The sequence below is a fragment of the Papaver somniferum genome, chromosome 4, assembly GCF_003573695.1.
Source record: "Papaver somniferum cultivar HN1 chromosome 4, ASM357369v1, whole genome shotgun sequence".
Taxonomy (NCBI): Eukaryota; Viridiplantae; Streptophyta; class Magnoliopsida; order Ranunculales; family Papaveraceae; genus Papaver; species Papaver somniferum.
The window spans coordinates 82348562-82361318 of record NC_039361.1 but is presented as its reverse complement, the minus strand read 5'-3'; positions in this window follow the sequence as shown (position 1 = coordinate 82361318).

Below are 12757 nucleotides of genomic sequence, written 5' to 3'. Positions count from 1 at the left end.
GTCTTGGTATCAGAAATACTTATGCTACAAACAGAGTTCTTATAGCTAAGCTAGGGTGGAGAATTTGTAAAAACCCTGATCAGTTGGTTGCTATCTTCCTTAAAAACAAGTATTTTCCTAATCAGAATATATTAGAAATATATAAGGCGGCTAATACTTCTTCTTGGATCTGAAAAGGTATAGTAAATAGTTTGGTTTTCCTTAGAGCTAACTTGGTGTACAAGATAAATGATGGTAGCATAACTAGGATTTGGGAGCATAACTGGTTTCCTGGTAGCTCTTCTCCTCCTACATCTACAAATTCTAACTTTGGGAATTATATTTATGTTAGTGAACTTATTGATAGGCAAGTTAATGGATGGAACCTTGGTCTTCTTTCTTCTCTGTTTTCGCATGAAGATGTTAAAAAGATTAGAACTTTAAAGATAAAGGTCAATAAAAAAGATGATATTATGTGGGCTCATACTTTGAATGGTAATTTTACGGTTAAGTCACCTTATAAAGCTTATATGAATGAATCTTACTCAATTGATGATGTATCTTTCTGGAAAAAAAGTTTGGTCCTTAGATTGTTTACCTAAAATAAAATTCTTTGTGTAGAAGATTTTTGCTCACATGCTGCCTGTAAATTCAGTTCTCAAGTTCTATAATCCAGCTATTGATGACTGTTGTCTGTTGTGTAGAAAAGAAGTGGCAACTGTTATCCATCTTTTTATTCAATGCCCTATTGCTTCTCACATTTGGTTTGCTCTTTCCTTTCAACATTTAGTTAATTCTGCTTTTGAATGGATAGATGATATATTTATATCTTGGTTTGAGAATAATTTGGGTAACTCTCCTTGTGCTGTGAATTGACCAAGCATTAGTGCAATAGTGCTCTGGTCAATCTGGAAGTTAAGGTGTGATGTTGTTTTTAGAAATGAGCAGATGTCTCTTGACAGAACTATAATGGATATCAAGAGATCTTTAAATACCTATATAATAGCTCCCTCTTCGTTTAAGATGGATGCTACTTCTGTAAATAAGTTTACAATCCAGGATCGATTATATCATGTTCATTGATGGGTCTTTCAAAAAATTTGACATGGGTATTGGAATTATGCTTTGTGACAATGCAGGAAGAATAAAAAGGTGCAGAAGGGACTTTGGACTGACTTCAAGTGCTTTTTCTACGAGACAAAGGCGCTAATTTTGGCTTCCTCTTGGGCGGAGGAGATGAGTCTTTCTAAGGTCCCTTTTCTAAGTGATTTCCTTTAGTTATTAAACTTTGTGAATGGAGGAAAGGGTGATATAGATTGGAGGTGTCTGGATCTCCTAGAAGATTATCGGATTTCATTTTCTGCTTGTTTGAACTTTAAAGTAGGTTATGTAAAGCGTATTAAGAATAAGATTGTGGATTGACTTGCTCGTCGAGCTAGGAATTTAAGTTTAAGAAACATATGGAATTCTTCTCCTCAGTTCCTGAATAATGTAATGGGAGAAGATTCCTTAAGTGATATTTGTAATAGTCTTTTTAAGTAATGGTAAGTTTTTTTTTCTCAGCAAAAAAAAGCTGATATCATTATCAAGACAAGATATCAAGGTACATACATCATTACCTCGCTTTATAGCATCTTTGAGTTTTCACGTTGTATCTGAGGAAATAAAACTATCTAATAAAATGACGAATAAAATCTCATAAAAAGTTTCAACTTATTTACTTCAATTCAAATCGGAACTAACTAATTATGCGTCGCAGATCTTACGATCTGCGTAGACATATCATATTAAAAAATCCACAAAAAAAATTAGGTTTATACTTTCAAAAATAATTAAATCGTGTACTAATCCTTTTAAGGAAATTTTCAAAATCAAATTTAGGTTAGGTATGTGGCTCCATAAAAGGATTACCATCTATAAAAAAAACATATTATCTGAGAAAGTCCACAAAAAGACCACTTCATTTATATGCAGTTTTTTGTGTATTAATTCCTTAGAACAAAGGCTATGAGTTTTTTTTGGGTCCAATAGCATAGCTCAGTGGTATCCCATCAACTCCAGTAAGGAGAAAATCATGGATTGGATCCCCACCGTGGTAGAGGTTTGTATTTAATTAGTCGTATAGAGGGGTTTGGCGGGGTTGGGTCTAGCAGTGGGGCTAGTCCTACTGATTGGATTTGGGTAGGGGCCTGGGTCCAGCTTTAGCCTATCAAAAAAAAGGCTATGAGTTTTCAACACTTATTCACTTGCAAATCCAACAAGAGACTAGGTGAAAGAATGTTCTTCGGACCATCGAGAAAATGAGAAGTGGAGTCCAAGAGACTAAACTTCAGCTACTTGAGAAGAAAATGTTACTTGGGCATTCGATCACTAGCCTTCCAAGTATACATTTTTGTTATTTTAATAATAAAGTCACTTTGGGACCCGTATTAAAGAGTTCTAAAATAATTAAAAACTGTAAAAAAATACTTGAGAGGTTGATGATCAACATTTCCAGAAGTGTTTTTTTCCAAGCGGTTGAAGATTAGTCTCTTAGTCTTCATTGTGACACACTCTTTTCACATAAAAGAGTGTATGAATAAGTCCGGATAGTTGAATGATTGTTCCTGGTCCATAGTAGCACTTAATTTGGTGCTTTTTGATCAAACTCGTTTACTTAAAGTGAGGGTTCCAATTCCATGGCCCTTGCTCTTGGGGAATATGTTAAAATCAAATTATTTGTCATAATTGCTTCAATCCAATGTAAAATCTGACCAACATGGATCCATGAAAATATTAAAAAATATAAAAACATATCATGTAAAAAAGTCCACACACAAAATTGTCTACGAACGTCCCTTAAGAACATTATCAAAACCAAAGTCATTTTTTACATATGGTCGTATTTGCTTCAATTATAGTCGAACTAGGAGCACGTGCAAATTTTGGTTTAACATGTGTAAATCATTTATTAACCACCTAAAACTAAAGGTTGATGGATAGACTCGTAATTAAGGTGGAAAATTTAAAATGGGGGACGATTTGTTTATTTGACTAAAACAAGATGGAAAATGTAATCTGAGTAACATATTTGCAAATTTTATTGTATTGTTGACATATTTCTAATATCGACATATAAAAAAGGTAATTTTGTTAAAAACCCAAGATAAAATTGTGTGAGCGTTGTTCGATTGAACCCACAAATGTTGGTATATTAAGTCTAGTATTGTCAAATTTACAGGCCAAAACTATACGCTTAAAAAATTATACTATTGAGTCAACTTCAGAATTAGGTTGGCCTTAGGTTGTACTGAGATAGGACGGATTACTTCGAGTTATCCTTCAACAATTGAAGATTGAATACTAAAGAGCACACAAAAGCATTTTGCTTCAATTAATAAAAAAAGGTAATTTTGTTAAAAACCCAAGATAAAATTGTGCGAGCGTTGTTCGATTGAACCCACGGATGTTGGTATATCAAGTCTAGTATTATCAAATTTAGAAGGCCAAAACTATACGCTTAAAAAATTATACTATTGAGTCAACTTCGAATTAAGTTGGCCTTAGGTTGTACTGGGGTAGGATGGATTACTTCGAGTTATCCTTCAACAATTGAAGACTAACGAACACACAAAAGCATTTTGCTTCAATTAAGGTTAGTAACTGAAGACTGATTTTTCTTCTATAAATATCTTCCGTCCATGTATATAATCTATCTATTGAATAACAAAATCTTTATTACATGAGTTGGTACAAAAAATTATGAGAGTTGATCAAAGTGTCGAAGATATAAAGTACATGAATTGTGCTTCCTATTTTTTGCACAGTTTCCCTAAACTAGCTTGTTATACTTTGAAAAAGTAATGACGAATCAACATAGAAACCATTATTGGTATCCACTGTTGATGTTTTGAAAACAAAAGATGTAAATTTCGAAAGTTGTGTAAGCATTCGAGAACATGAACTCTAAATTGGAATTCCAAATGAGAAAGTCGAAATATGTGATTACTGGCAAGGTTTGGGAAACTGATTCTTTATTTTCTGAAGAAAAAAAAGAAGTAAACATAGATGACTACTCATTACCAAGGTTTCGTGATCGCAAGGATGTTGGTTTCAAAGTCTATAGGGCTCAAAAGCATGACTGGATGCTTTTGTTTCATGGTTTGTCAATAACCCACTCAAGAGACGTTTTACATATTCTACTTAGTCATCTTAACTATGTTAGCAATACTTGAATATAATCCAATTTCCTTCTAATTGTTTTATCTTGATAAGTCAAGTATGTAACTTAAGTAAATTAGTGATAACTAATTAAAGTAATATTTTAGCCATGTACGAGTTTTTTATGAAACTAACTTAGGAAGTTTAAATGTTCGCGATAGATTGTACCGTTACACTTAGCATAGGCATTTATGAAATTGTGATAAGCAGGGCTTTCCACAAGCAACCATAAGTTTATAATTGGTAATAAATCTAGTGGAGATCCTAAGCATTAAAGGATTATTTAGATTTCATGAATACCATATTGGAAATATATATAAAATCTTTACTATTAATATAAGGAGTTATGAAGGTTGTATATCTTAGAAAATATAAACTAGGTGATGGGTGTGGATATAATTATGCAGATACAAAAATAGTGTATTATATTTAATTTCGAAACTACTAAGCTTAACATCATGCAAATCTATCTTTATTCCCAAGCTAATAGCCTTAGGAAAAATCTATGAATAAGGGATATTTGCAACATTATAGACTCATCCTCGATCCGTGTAATAAGTTGCATATAGGGTTCGCATACTCTCCTTGAATTTGCAGGATCCAAAAACAACTTTGAAGTTATTCTTGAGATTTAGGAAGCATGTAAAGTATCTCTACTTAGGTAGACGAGAAACTGGTATTTAGATTTTCAATTTCTTTTTACTTTTGGTAATCCTAAATTTTTTTTACTGTTAAGTTCTAAGTTATTCCAAGGCTCTTCTATTCTGCAATAAGGCCACTCAAAAACTGTCAAGTTAAATTTTCAAATTTTGTTATCTCCTTTTGGAATCCAAAGACAAAGCTCCCATAAAAATGTATTATCAGATTTCGATGTGATATGTAGTTCCTATAATTTGAACAACATATATGCAAGATATAATAACATAATAGTAAAGACCAAAGGTCGGGATTCAGAAAAGTAACCTCCTTTCAGGATGCTTGCATTTAAAAAACCATAAGCAATAATATAAAATCTTAGTGTATCATCTAACATTATAACCCCTAGCTTTAGCTCTGAAGCTAGGGTTAGTATTCGCGAGGGAGAGAGACCTTCTATATGTTATTTTTTTGTAAAATATAAGTGATCAATTGACACAAAAAGATTGGAAATGGTCCGGGCTGAAAAACCAAAAACTCCCCTCTGAATCAAAATTTTCTTTTTTTCCTTTAGACATTTCGTAAATAAACCGAAGAGGAAGGGCTAATAGGTATTATACATTTTTCGTAAATAAACCAAAGAGAAAGGGAAAATAGGCATTAGACATTTTCGTAATTAAACCGAAAAGGAAGGGCAAATAGGTATAAGAGTCAAGTTGTATTATAATTCCTTATGTATCCTATTTTTTCAGGGGTATAATTGGCAAGCAAACTAGAATATAACATATTTAAAAATCCGTGCCTTGGAATTTTATTAATTTTATCTCATTGAAAATATTTTAAAGAGATCCACACAATGAGTACAAACAATAATATCAAATTTAGAGTTTTTACAAAAAATTTAGAGGTGTTTATCATTTTAAGCACAATTTTCAAAAATTGAATGCATAACCATTATGCAAACCAACACAAAAGATGCATAACACATTATGTAGCCATATTTTGGTTTATGCATCAACTAATTTTTCGTTGCAACTAATAAAATGATGTACTCCTTCCTTTTCAGAAAAAATGATACTTTCACTTTATGCACAAATTTTCGAAAATTGAATGCATTGCCATTATGCAAACTACCAGAAAGGATGTATAACACATTATGCAGCCATATTTTGGTTTATGCATCAATTAATTTTTTGTTGCAACTAATAAAACAATGTACTCCATCCGTTTCAGGAAAAGTGATACACTTTAGGCACAAAATTTATTTTATAGTCAAATTGCAGCGGTGTTTTGTTTTTGTTCGGTCGACCCTCCCCACTGTGGCAACGGTGTTCTAGTAAGGATCACGGAAACAAGCCCTCCATGAGCTAGTACATCTGAAAAGATGATGGTACCAAATATACCACAATATTTTTGGATCAACCTATATAAGACACACCTTGTGTAATCTAATTCAGAAAAGTACTGTCAAAGAGATTAATTTTCAACAAGGTAACACTAAGTATATATAATAGGTATCGAAATTGAACCTAACTATTTATATCAAAACCTAAGTGTTGAATTAAACGTACAAGTGCAAATAATTCAATTATAATAAGGCAAATATAATGCGGAAATAAAGTAAAGCACACACCAGAATTTTGTTAACGAGAAAAATTACAATCTTGTAGAAAACCGGGGATTTAGTCCAGTTTTGAATACTCAATAAATTAAAATGCTACAATAACTAAATATGCAACTTCGTGTAGACGATACCAAGCTATCTAAAATTCTAGTAACTCAGCTTCAACAGTATTCTTGTTTTGATAACGTCTAGCAAAACCGAAGTTCTCAATAGATGTTAGAAAGATATCCTATCAGAATAGATGTTCTCTTTAGGACTAAATCTAGTAGATCTTCTTAATGGTAAGACAAGATTCCTTTGGATCTTATTCCAAACAGTTAAAGGAAAATTGTTCGGTAACCAAACTCACTTTCCAATCACAATATAGAAATATACGATAAAAGATCAGTTCGTGATCTCCCGTTTAAGATCTATTACCAAATCCAAAATTCCTAGGTTAAGAGATTAATTAAGACAATGACTACCGAAGTAATCAATCTTAACTACAAGGTTTATGATAAACTCACAAACAACTTGAAGATCTCAAAAGACTTATGTTTATCTAGATATACCATTTTTTCAATCAAGTCACATAAAGTCACACCAAGATCAAAACAAAAAACAAAGTCTTCAAATCTTCAAATTCTTCAGTCTTCAATTTAATCATCAAAGTAACAACCTGCAAAATAACTTGATTCCTCTATTGATTTTGAAAAGGCGAGGGTACCCAAATATACCTCGAGCTAAAACTTTTCCTACCTATAAGTCCTTTCTCCCAAAGTGGTTGTCTATGGACAGAGTCGAGACAATACAACTAATCGGTTCACACTTCGTGTGATCGTCTATGGATACGAGATCGAGAAAATACAACAACGAAGTATGTTACTTGATAAAAAGTTTCGGACTTAACCAAACACGATAGGATTCACTTATCAAGTAAATAGGAACCAATGTTTGTGTAATTTACTTTAATTATAATAAAACAATTATAATGCGGAAAGATAAAGTAAATGACACAGCAGGATTTTGTTAACGAGGAAACCGCAAATGTAGAAAAACCCCGGGACCTTGTCCAGAATTGAATACTCTCAGGATTAAGCCGCTACAAAAAATTACACATAACTTCGTATAGTTGAGACCAAGCAACTAAACCTATAATTCACCTAGTTCCGTCTGTATTCCCATGCCTCCAACCTATGAATAAGTCACGTACTTGGAACAATTCCTTTGGTTCGTATTCCAAACAGTAAAGGAACAACAAATCTGTTTGGTACCAACTCTATTCAACCAAGTGATATGAGTCGGACAAAGGCTCTTCTGTTATCTTAACATAAACTCCTTCGTCAGGTCCTTAGATCTATCTTATGTTCAATTACCGAAGTAATCGCTTAAGATTAAGCCAACAACACTATTAATCCAAAGAATTGTGTTGATGCTGATCTACTCGATTAATCAATCCAATCTATCGCAAGGATAAACCGATTATTAATTTGATCCTCTTTTACCGAAACAAGTATTGTGCACACCAAAGATTATGAACCCACAAATCAGAAGTCTTCAATATCTTCTTCGTCTTCAAATCTTCTTAGATCTTCAATAATAACCTGCACACAATCACTTGAATCTCTTGTGATCAATCACGCACAAAATGAAGTCTGATAACAATGGATTATCACAAGATCGTCTTTAGAATTAACAACAGTCTAAAGATCCCTGTCGAAACTCAGAACTAGTTTGAGTGAATCTTATATCAGAAGAGAAGATTCTCAAGAATAAACAAACTAGGTGCAATCAAAGTTCAACCACCGTTAGTCAATCAAATCAATGAAAACAAAAGATAAACCACAGTTATCTAGTTTCCCACCAACGGTACACGCTAGAGCTTAACAATACCAAAGAAGACTTTAAACTGAGAGGCTGTAAGAGATTTCGCCTAATTAGGTTACTCTCCTCTCCGAATAGGCGTCTACACCAGTAACAACACAACAAAGAGGAAGCTTGTTGTTACGAAGGATTAGTTTGCTAGAAAGGAAAACTTCAAGTATTTATAGACAAGGAAGTTTGGATACCAAGGAATTTCCAAAACCGAAAATATTCTCAAGATATTCATTAAAGCACAAATTCGGTTTTCATAATTCCTGGAAATGCTCTGTCCAAAAATAATGATCGAAATCTCTCAGAAAATCTCTAATTAGTAAATGCATATTACTAATTCTTATTTTCCTAAAAATGAAGTTAATTACCTTTATTAAAAGATTCTTAACTTATTTATGTTTCGATCCTGGGATTCTCTTCCCTTAGCTATTAAGGAATAACTTTGAACAATTAAAAAAATAAACATTCACAGCACGTGTTCAAAGTATGTCGACATCCTTACTTTGTAAGTTCTCTTTCACACTTACAACCTTGAAACCGATTTGCCACACTTCCATACAAGTTTAGAATTGGTTCATCTGACTTTCAAGAACTATGCGATTGATCAAATAATATTCAATCACAATCATGGGTTTAACGGTTTTACCAAAACAAGTTTCGGTTCTACCTTCCATGTGAGTACTGTGCATAGTCACACTAGCTTTCCAAAATTCGGTTGACTAGGTACTAGGATCGATTCCCCACATATATATGGTATCTAACTTATATGTGTTGCACATGTCCATAGGATCGGTTCCCCTTTGGATAAAAACGTGTTGCACATGTTCATAGGATCGGTTCCCCTTTCTGCTATAATCCTTGTTGCACCTCATACAAGTATCGGTTCCCCTTTGTGATGTACTGCACCTCTTACTAGGATCGGTTCTCCTTTCCCATATTTGGTCAGACATAAAATCACAAACCTGATTATACCATCTTAGGTGATTACTTAAGATCGGTTTCACTAATAAAAGTCATACTAATACATAAGTCAGGCCATTGTGAATAGTTCTACCAAGAACACAAACAAGTCGTGAATGGTTATACTCAATCACACATATTGGTTGTTCATAAGATATGCAATGAATAACAAAACCAATAACGCCTGGAGATTTCCTTTTCGATTCACAAACAAGTTTATGAACTTACTTCCTTAGAACACATGTAAAACATTGTTCCCTAGGATGAAATCCTCACCTCATACCCATACATAATCACAATAGCATTCAAATGATTATGGCGATGTCTTATCTACAAAGTTTAATGGTTAAGCAATAAACCTCGTATTGTATTCCTTAATACTATGTCTATCTAGAGTTCAAATATGCTTCGCAGTTTTATTTTCAATATGCACGACTTGAAAGATACGTTAGGAATGAAACAGTCCAAGTCAAATTTCACTAGCCTCAAGTGGAAGGATGATTGTTGTCGTTGTAGATCCTTTCTTCTTCACATCTTTAAGTCTTCACAATACTTGGAATGTCTCATTATCCTAATACTTTCAAGCTAACCTATACGAAGTTGACTCTAGTACATAATCAAGTGACTCTTAACATGAGTTTTGATTCACTAAAATATGACAAACCAAACTTGACATACCAACGCTTGCTGGGTTCAACCGAGCTATGCTCTAACAGTCTCCCCCTTTGTCAATTTTAGTGACAAAACTCTTACATCATATGGATAAACAAATTACAAGAATTCATTACACATACGCTTGATTCCCGAATTCAACAACACAGTAAACTGCTTACATTCAATCCTTGAAAATGTCGTTGTTGACATTATAAAAACAAAGAAAAAGAGTAATAGCTTTATTAAACCGCACATCTTTGTTATACCAATTCATATGACATGTTACTCCCCCTTAGTCTGTGCTTTCACTCTTTCGTTTAGATAAAACGTTTAATCACCAATGTTCTTTTCCTTAGCGATACCAATCAATATAAAATCAATGCCAGTATCACTTGTTTACTCCATATATTTATCCCCCTTTTTGTCACAAAATGACAAAGAAATGAAAAAAATAAAGGACAACACGAAAAGAATCTTACAAATCTCAAAATAGACTTGCAACCTGTAGAGTTAGGCACGAGGGTTCCACGCATCATGTTCTGATAACCAATATCAAAACCGAAACTACAAGTAGTTTATATTGATATGTTACCAAGGAAACAATTGTCCGAAACAATTTTTCCATTTTAGTTTAGTAAACCAAAAACCAACTAAGCACCTTACTCCCTTTGCTAAACCGATTGTTCAAAAAACAACCGCTTAATTCGATAAGACCAAAATAAAGATAACTCTATTTTTCTCATCAGGTTCTAATTATCCATAAACTTAGACCTTTCAATTTTAAAAGACAAGTACTAGGTTAGTTAACTAGCATTTCTTGTTAAGGCATTCGATTAGACTTGAATAACCGAAACCTCACTTCGATAAGTCTAACTAAGATTAGAATTAACTTAGTTTATCTTATCCGGAATCGAATTGGACTAAACAACTCATCTTGTAATCCTTTTATTTCGTTAAGCCATAAATAATTCATACAAACCAAATAAATCAACTTGCATAATTATTCATCTCAACCGGAAGCAATTTAATCAACATAAGCATTAAAACACCGCAATTGCACCAAAATTTTGTAAGCTTAAACAATCGATGCCACACAATAAAGCAAGATAACAATAGTTTTTCTTAACCGAAACCAATTGAATCACGCACACCCACACACACATCGTGGAATAAACATCAATTGTACCGAAATTTTGTTAAGCAAAAGCAGTAAATATATATAATATAAACTCAGGATTTTCTTAAACAGGAAAATAATTAACTAACAAGATTGTTACTGTAAGTACCCTCAAGCTCGTCAACGCTATTTGACTGGTCTAGCAATGGGCAAGAGACGTATTAGCCGATAATAACTCGATAAGTTAATATAGATTTCAATTAATAGGAATCTATCTAACAACGATTTGGATACGAAACTAGTACCGCTAGATAGATCTCGAAAAGTTATGCGAGATGGACTACTCAAACGTGTCAATCAGATACCAAATGAAGAAGTAATCATCAGATACATATGAAGGGCAAAATAATCATTTCATAATTTGGATCGACCTGGTGTTGATGGCGGTTTTTAGCTTAGGGTTAAAATCATAAAACCGTACATCTGACATGACGTCACTATGACCATTAGCGCATTTATTGAACCAATCATCATGCCTACGTAAGAATTACCAGGGTACCTTTTTTTTTTTACATGTGTCATGTTCCATGGCAGAACCCTTAGCATTGACCGACATCATCTGTACCAAACCCTAATTCTCATGCTACCGTGCCAATGGCAAACCATGCTAGCCACGTCTCTGCACCAAGGCATGCCAACCATGCCAGCCGCACCACCGTGCCAATGGCAAACCATGCCAGCCACATCTCCGCGCCAAGGCATGCCAACCATGCCAGTCGCGCTACCGTGCCAGCCACATCTCCGCGCCAAGGCATGCCAACCATGCCATCCACATCTCCATGCCAAGGCAGGCCAACCATGCCAGCCGCATCACCGTGCCAATGGCAAACCATGCCATCCACGTCTCTGCGCCAAAGCATGCCAACCATGCCAGCCGCATCACCGTGCCAATGGCAAACCATGCCATCCGCACCACCGTGCCAATGGAAAACCATGCCAGCCACGTCTCCGCGCCAAGGAATGCCAACCATGCCAGCCGCAGCACCGTGCCAATGGAAAACCATGCCAGCCACGTCTTCACGCCAAGGCATGCCAACCATGCCAGCCACGTCTCTGCGCCAAGGCATGCCAACCATGCCAGCCACGTCACCGTGCCAATGGAAAACCATGCCAACCACGTCTCCGCGCCAAGAAATGCCAACCATGCCAGCCATGTCTCTGCGCCAAGGCATGCCAACCATGCCAGCCGCGTCACCGTGCCAACGGCAAACCATGCCAGCCACGTCTTCGCGCCAAGGCATGCCAACCATGTCAGCCACGTCTCTGCGCCAAGGCATGCCAACCATGCCAGCCGCGTCACCGTGCCAATGGAAAACCATGCCATCCACGTCTCCGCGCCAAGGAATGCCAACCATGCCAGCCGCTCCACCGTGCCAATGGCAAGCCATGCCAGCCACGTCCTCGCGCCAAGGCATGCCAAACATGCCAGTCGCACCGCCGTGCCAATGGCAAACCATGCCATGCCGGCCTTTCCTTCACGACTGCCAAAACTAAGGGTTTCAACGATCAACGACCATCCTTCCATCTAAGATGCAGATCTTAGCCGTCCAAGGTCGCCAGCCGACGCATGGTAACCTGTGGCCCAACGCCAAAACCCTAATTTTGGCCGCACCCAAACTGTGCCAAAACCCTAGTTTTGGACGCGCCTAAACCATGCCTAGCATGGTCGCGCC